Source organism: Xenopus laevis, chromosome 2S, assembly GCF_017654675.1.
Source record: "Xenopus laevis strain J_2021 chromosome 2S, Xenopus_laevis_v10.1, whole genome shotgun sequence".
In the NCBI taxonomy this organism is placed as follows: Eukaryota; Metazoa; Chordata; class Amphibia; order Anura; family Pipidae; genus Xenopus; species Xenopus laevis.
In genome coordinates, this window is record NC_054374.1 from 1,880,253 (window position 1) to 1,887,171 (window position 6,919).

Below are 6,919 nucleotides of genomic sequence, written 5' to 3' on the forward strand. Positions count from 1 at the left end.
TGGAACACAACTGCGCCACGATATTAGCGGCAGGAGTCACATGTGTAACAGCCCGTGGGCATTGAGAGAGTCAGGGACAGCAGAGGACAAGGTGGAGGGGATAAAAGATATTGGGCAATGCAGTTTGTGCTTCAAGCCCTTGAAGGTGCAACACCCTTGTGCTAATGTCTCTCAGCTCCCAACCAGGTAACAGATATGTATATATATATATAACAGATATATAACAAAATACTGTATGTATATTTGTATTTGTATTTGTATAGCGCTCCTTGAGGGCAAAGCACTGTACAGCAAAACAATAAATTAGTAGTAACAAACAAGGGGTCATTGAAATAAAAAGTAACAATAAGTGCGTTATTGGAAATACAATTCACATAAATATAAAATATAATTACAATACAGATTAAGTGCTCAGTGTCAAGGAGACAAAAGGCCGGAGGACCCTGCCCCATAGGGCTTACAGTCTAAATGTCTGGCAGATATATATATAACAAATATATAACAGATAGATCAGTCATTATTTAGCCATAGGACCAATATCCAGGAGAGCAAATAGCCATACATTACAAGATCCGCTCGTTAGTCAAGGTTTCCAATGCACAGATCTTTCTCTCAATATGCCCACCAAAGGCAGGGCAATATCGGACCAATGAAATCACACAACTATGAGAATAGGTGCTGATGGGACAAGGATAAACTAGCCGATGCGATCCTCGATCGATGGGAAAATCAAAACTGTTAATAAATATTCTGCTTTTTTTGACCAGATATTGGTCAGGGAGGCCTGTCGGGAGGCCCAATACACGAGCAGATAAGATCAGTCTAAAGGACCCGAATCTGCATCTTAAGCCAAATCCTATCCCTTGGCTGAACTTTCAGGAGTTTCTTGAACAAATAACCATTTTCCTCAAATCTACTGGGGTAACAAGAGTGTGCCGGCCCCCGCCAAACCCTTACACAGACAAGTGGGGGAGGGGATTTTAATGCTATAAAGCAGTGATCCCCAACCAGTGGCTCATACACAACATGTTGCTCACCAACCCCTTGGATGTTGCTCCCAGTGGTCTCAATACAGGTGACTATTGAATTCCAAGCTTGAAGTTTTAGTTGTATAAAAACCATGTGCACTGCCAAACAGAGTCTCCTGTAGTGTGCCAGTCCATACATGGGCTACCAATAGCCAATCACAGCATTTGGCACCCCCATGAACTTTCTTCATGCTTCTATTGCTGCCCAACTTACATTTTAAGTGTCTCATTGGTAAAAAAAAAGTTGGGGACCTTGCTATAGAGAAAGCTGACCCCACAGTCTTGGCACCCCCTGCCCCCCCCACCACCTCAGGGTCTGCTTCCGCTATAGTTACACCACTGCTCAAATCCCAAAGTAACATTTAGGCTTGGCCCCCACAATCACAAGATTTAACAGTAGTAACAATCACCATTATATCCAGGGGTGTTTCAGGGACTTCAGGTCACCCCCTTACCCTCCCTTATCTTCTCATTGGAACAGCACACCCTGCACTAGAGGAGCCACATTTTGTTTTAATAAATGAAAATATAACAGTGGTGTAATGAAGCAGTCTCCAGCCATTTAACCTGTGAGCTACATTCAGTGGTAAAAAGAGTTGGGGAGCAAAACAGGCATGAAAACAGTTCCTGGGGGTGCCAAATAAGGGCTGTAATTAGGTATTTAGTAGCCCCTATGTGGACTAGCAGCCTACAGGAGGCTCTGCTTGGCAGTAAACATTGCTTTTATTTTATCTAAAGCTTTTCTTTAAGCCTGGAATTCAAAAATTATCACGGGAGCAACATTCAAGGGGTTTGAGATGTTACTCATGAGCCACTGGTTGTGGATCACTGGTCTATAGACCCCCCCCAACTTCATAGCTCTTCTTCTTCTATTAGTAGGTGATGCAGGCGAGGGGGGAGTCTTGCCACAAACTTCCCTTGGCAGACTTATCATGTGCAGGGATAGAAATAAAACACACACACACACACACTGATATTATCAATTATCAATATTAGATAAGAATAATATATTGTAAGAAAATTAATACATCACCGATTGAATTCAACGCAACGTCTATCCATCCCTTGGCAGAGTTTTGAGAGGAACATCAGCTGGGGGACATATGCCAAAATAATGGCCATACGCCCAGAACTGTGACCATGAGAATGACCATGAGAATGAAAACAATAGTTGTATGTCTAAAATTATAACCACATGAATGAGATATATGCTTCCTCCTTGATATACATGTTTATAAGTTTATGAGTTAATTACCTCAACTCTAATATGTAGGGGGTAGGAGAGGGAACACCTAGGGGCAGATTAATCAAGGGTTGAAGTGAATTTGAGGGAATTTTCGAAGTAAAAAAATTAGAAATTCAAAGTAATTTATTGCATAATTCGACCATCGAATAGGACACTACAACTTCCAATTTATTTCGACTTTGATTCGAAGTAAAAATTTTTGAATATTCGACCATTCGATAATCAATAACTCTTTGAAAAAACTTTGACTTCAATACTTCGCCAAGAAGAATTTTAATTTGATGGTCGAATTTAGAAGTATTTTTTACTTCGAAATTCTACCCTTGATAAATCTGCCCCCTATTGTACATACAATTCTTCAACTTGAATAAACTTACATTTAATAAAAAATGTATATTTATTAAAAAATTTAAATTGAAATACTGGATGGAATTAGATTGTGTAAAAAAAAATACAATACCTCAAATCTGTAAATTTACAAGGTCGAAAAACATTTAAAAAAGTGATCTTCCATCAGAGGCGGGCCAAACAGGCCGGGTGCCCTTGGCAGCCCAGCCCGCCTGCTCGCCCCTTCCTTTCTCCCGTTCCCGGCGCGCATGTGCAGTAAAGGCGGGCCGGCGCGCATGCGCATTAAAGGCATTCACATTCACTTCAGCGTGCGGCGCTTACTGTGAACAGATTTCCAGGTGGGTTCGGTCTAGGGGTAGGCAGAAGAGGTAGCTGCCCAGCGTCCCCCAATCATTGCGCCCTAGGCAGCTGCCTCTTCTGCCTACCCCTAGTTCCGGCCCTGTCTTCCATTGACTTTTAGATTCTGAATTTATGACTTTGAGTTTTTCATCTGCTTAATAAATCTGTAAACTTGAGTTTTTGAAACTTTAATTCAAAATTGTGAGCTGTAACAAAAAAAACCTCAAGTTGTGGCAAACATTTGAATTGGAGTGTTAATTATTCAACCCCCCTAGATTGGGTGCATTTCAGACGTTTAGATTTGGGAGCACTAAGGCACTAAGGTGAAGGAGAGCCTTGTACTTACAATGTGACTATGGCATTGGGCAGTGCTGTTCTTTGTACCTTGCACTGAATTTTGCAAAGACTGTTTAGCTTGTACTTTTATGTATGGGCCCTAGGCACAGCGTGATTGTCTGCACTGCTCCCCCGCGCTCAATCCTGCGCTGAGTAATGCATGGGGTCAGTCACACGGGAGTGACGAGAGTCGCATTGGAGAGCAAAGAGACAGAAGATCCCTCAGGAGACTGCAGACTAGGAAGTAGACAGCCAGAAGAGGTATGTGCCCGGCACCCCCTACAATTGTGCCCATTTTAAATGGGAGAAATATCTGTACATTGTTGCAATTCCTTTGTGGCAGGGATTTTATTATATGTGCTTCCTATTCTGGCAGCTGGGAGACATTATGCATGCCATAGGGTTGTCGTAGGTCTCATAGGGGCAACACTTCGCCAGGTTAAATTCACTCAAACAACACCAATTCACTAAGGTGCAGAGTTTGGTACTGGGCACTGAACCATGGCCACTTTATGCTAGCAGTACTTCCGTAATGAGAGCATTTCAAAGTAAAGATTCGCTAGCGTTCATTTCTGCCTAGCACAAATTCGCTAGAGGTCTTGTGCTCAGGTTAATTTGTAATTGGCGGGAAATTTAAAGTTGAATTTCCACTGTTAATTACACAAGTCCAGGGAACCATAATAAAGACAAAAGAGTTGTTATATTGCCCTACACATGAGCCCACTGTATAGTTTATGTTCTTTATGTTAGAAAATGTATGGGGGAAACTGGTTGCAAAAAAAAAAGTTGAAGGACTTTTACAGCCTATCACTCTGAATTAAGGAAAATACACCAGTGTGTTTTTGAACTTTGATGAATTTTCCACTCACAGTATGTGATGTAAGTAGCAGAAAATTGAGGAAGATCTATGGACTCCATTGCACTTCATCTGGTCTGAGCTGGCAAAGGCAAGTCTGGAGAAAGAGGTAACGTTCAGTATAATCCGCATTTTTGTGAATTTGCGGAGCAACGTCCATTCGCCAGAGCAAATTGTCGCCTGGCGATAGAGTGCAAATGACCGATAGCGTCTGGTTTTTTCACTAGGGAATTGGCACCTCCGCCTTTAGTAATTTATCAATGGCGGTAATGCTGGCGAATTGTCGCTAGCGTTAGCCACTTTACCCTTTAGTAAATCCGCCCCATTGTAACCTAAAAACCTTTTGCAGACTTTCTTCTACTAAATCCCCTATCTCTTCCTTTCTGTGCTATTTAATTCTATAAACACATCTCAAGGGATTGTCATCATCAGGAGCTGATAAGGAATCCATTATCTTTATCCTGTGCGCTCTGCCATTGGATTATGTTTCACATGGTGATTTAATCACAGGAACAGCAAATTATATGAGTCAGCCACAAACGGACATTCTCACTTTGATTCTTCCCAGAATTCTAAAATTTAAACAAATGCAAACGGAACTGGCAATTAGATTGCAGGTAGAACATCAATACTGTACATTATAGCGTTACTGAATCCTTCAAATCAGCTGATTTTTCACTGGGTGCCCTAGGAAGCTGATTTTAAACAAACTGTAGAAAAGATTTTCACTGGCACACAGGATTTTTAGCTGCAGGGCAAGCCCTTGCAAATTTTTAATGCAGTGCAGGTGGTTGGTGTGCGGTTAACCGAATTTCCTTTTAAACAAACTGTCCCATTTTCTTCCTACAAACAAAATAATGTCTTTCCTTTAATTGTCTAAATTCAAATTCAAATCGTAGTTCAATGTCACAGCAGCAACAGTAGAATATAATAGCTCTCAGCAGAGCTCCAATCTGGAATTTCAGCAGCTCTCTGGTTAGGGTCTAGGATTAGTGATGAGAGAATTTGTCCCAAAAAATTTGCAAAACGCATTGAAGTCAATGGGAGTCAAAATTATTTTCACATGCGCCTATTCTATCCAAAAGCATTAAAGTCAATGTCTGAATAATTTTGACGAGCGGCAAAACTACAGAAATTCAAAATTAATTTTACCACTGAGTTTATTTGCTTTTTGCTTATTGTGGGTTCCCTGTTTCTAGGGAGTGAGAGTCCTAAGGTACTTTGTGCAGCGAATCCCTAGAAACATCCTGTTACTGAATACTCAACCAAAGGGACAATGTTAATTTCTGTAGTTAACAAAAAAAGACCAAGAAACTCATTTATCTGTAAACCACTGATGTAGGAGATCTACTGAGGCATGAGTGACACACAAATTTGATCTACCCAATGATTCTTTGGTTTACACTAGTATACGACTATAAACGTTGCAATCTCTACTTCTTACATGACTTCTACATGGTTTGAGATTTTCTAAACCATTCAGAAGATTATGATTCACAATTGCAGATTCTGTATAGCTTTTTACCCAAGTGCAAACTCATTATGCTCCACACACTCTGATTCTGAGTGTAAATCAACTATGGCCTCATAACTAGTGATGAGCGAAGTTTTACCGCAAAAATGACGCCCATAGGAGCAGATTTAGTAATGGGAGAAGTGGCTAACACTAGTGACTTGTTGCCAGAGATCACATCCGCAGGGACATCACCAATTCACTAACAGGAGCAGATGAAAATTCGCTAGTGAAAGAGACTGTCGCTAGTGTTAGTTCGCATTGTATCGCCAGGTGACTATTCGCTCAGGCGAATGGTCATTGCTCCACAAATTCACTGAAGTGCGGATTTTACTGAACGTTACCTCTTTCGCCAAAGTTGACTTCGCCACGTCAGACCAGGCAAACTGATTAGATGAAGCTACATCCTCTTCAATCTTATGTCACTTACATCATATCCTGGTGCCGAAAATGCATTAAAGTTGAAAAAACGCTGGCGACTTTTCCTTTTTTTTAAGCGAAATTGTCTGCAAAAGTCCTAACTTGAACTTTTTTGGGTTAACATTTTTCCGCAGACATTTGAGGGCCATGGAACATTCATTTTACAGTGGGCTCATGTCTAGGGCATTATATGATCTCTTTTGTCTTAATAAAGACGTCCATCCAACTTAAATGTACCCGCCCTTTTCAAATTGCCTAAGTGTAAGATCACTAGTGACCGACTTTTCATTAGGCATAAATGAACGCTAGCAAATCTTTGCTATGAAAAGGTAGCACTGAAGAAGTATTGCTAATGAAACGTCAGCAGCGTTCGGCACTGAGGACACAACTTCGCATTTTAGTGAATTAGCGTAGTGGTAACGAATTTGCACCTGGTGAAGTGTGCAAAGCGGTCAATGGGAAAAATTCGCCATTTAGTAAATCTGCCCCATAGACTCCAATGGGTTAAAAAATTGTCGCGCAACAAAAACAAAATTGACGCCCATAGGCTTAAATGCATTTTGGCTAATTTTTGCCATTTCACAAATTTTTGCGAAGCAGCTACTTTCTTACCAGATATAACAGCATGACTCCTATGATGAGAAACCTGCTAAGTAAAAAATGGATCCGCCAGTGAAGCAGCATGTAGACTTTGGGCTAGACATCTTTATAAAGCCGGAGATATTTCAAAAATAAGGATATCAGCTGAGCTTCTTTGACAATCTATAGCGCTGCATGGAAGTAGGGGAGCCCGCATGCTTCTCTGTTCCTCCTCAGCATGAAACTCTGTGCTT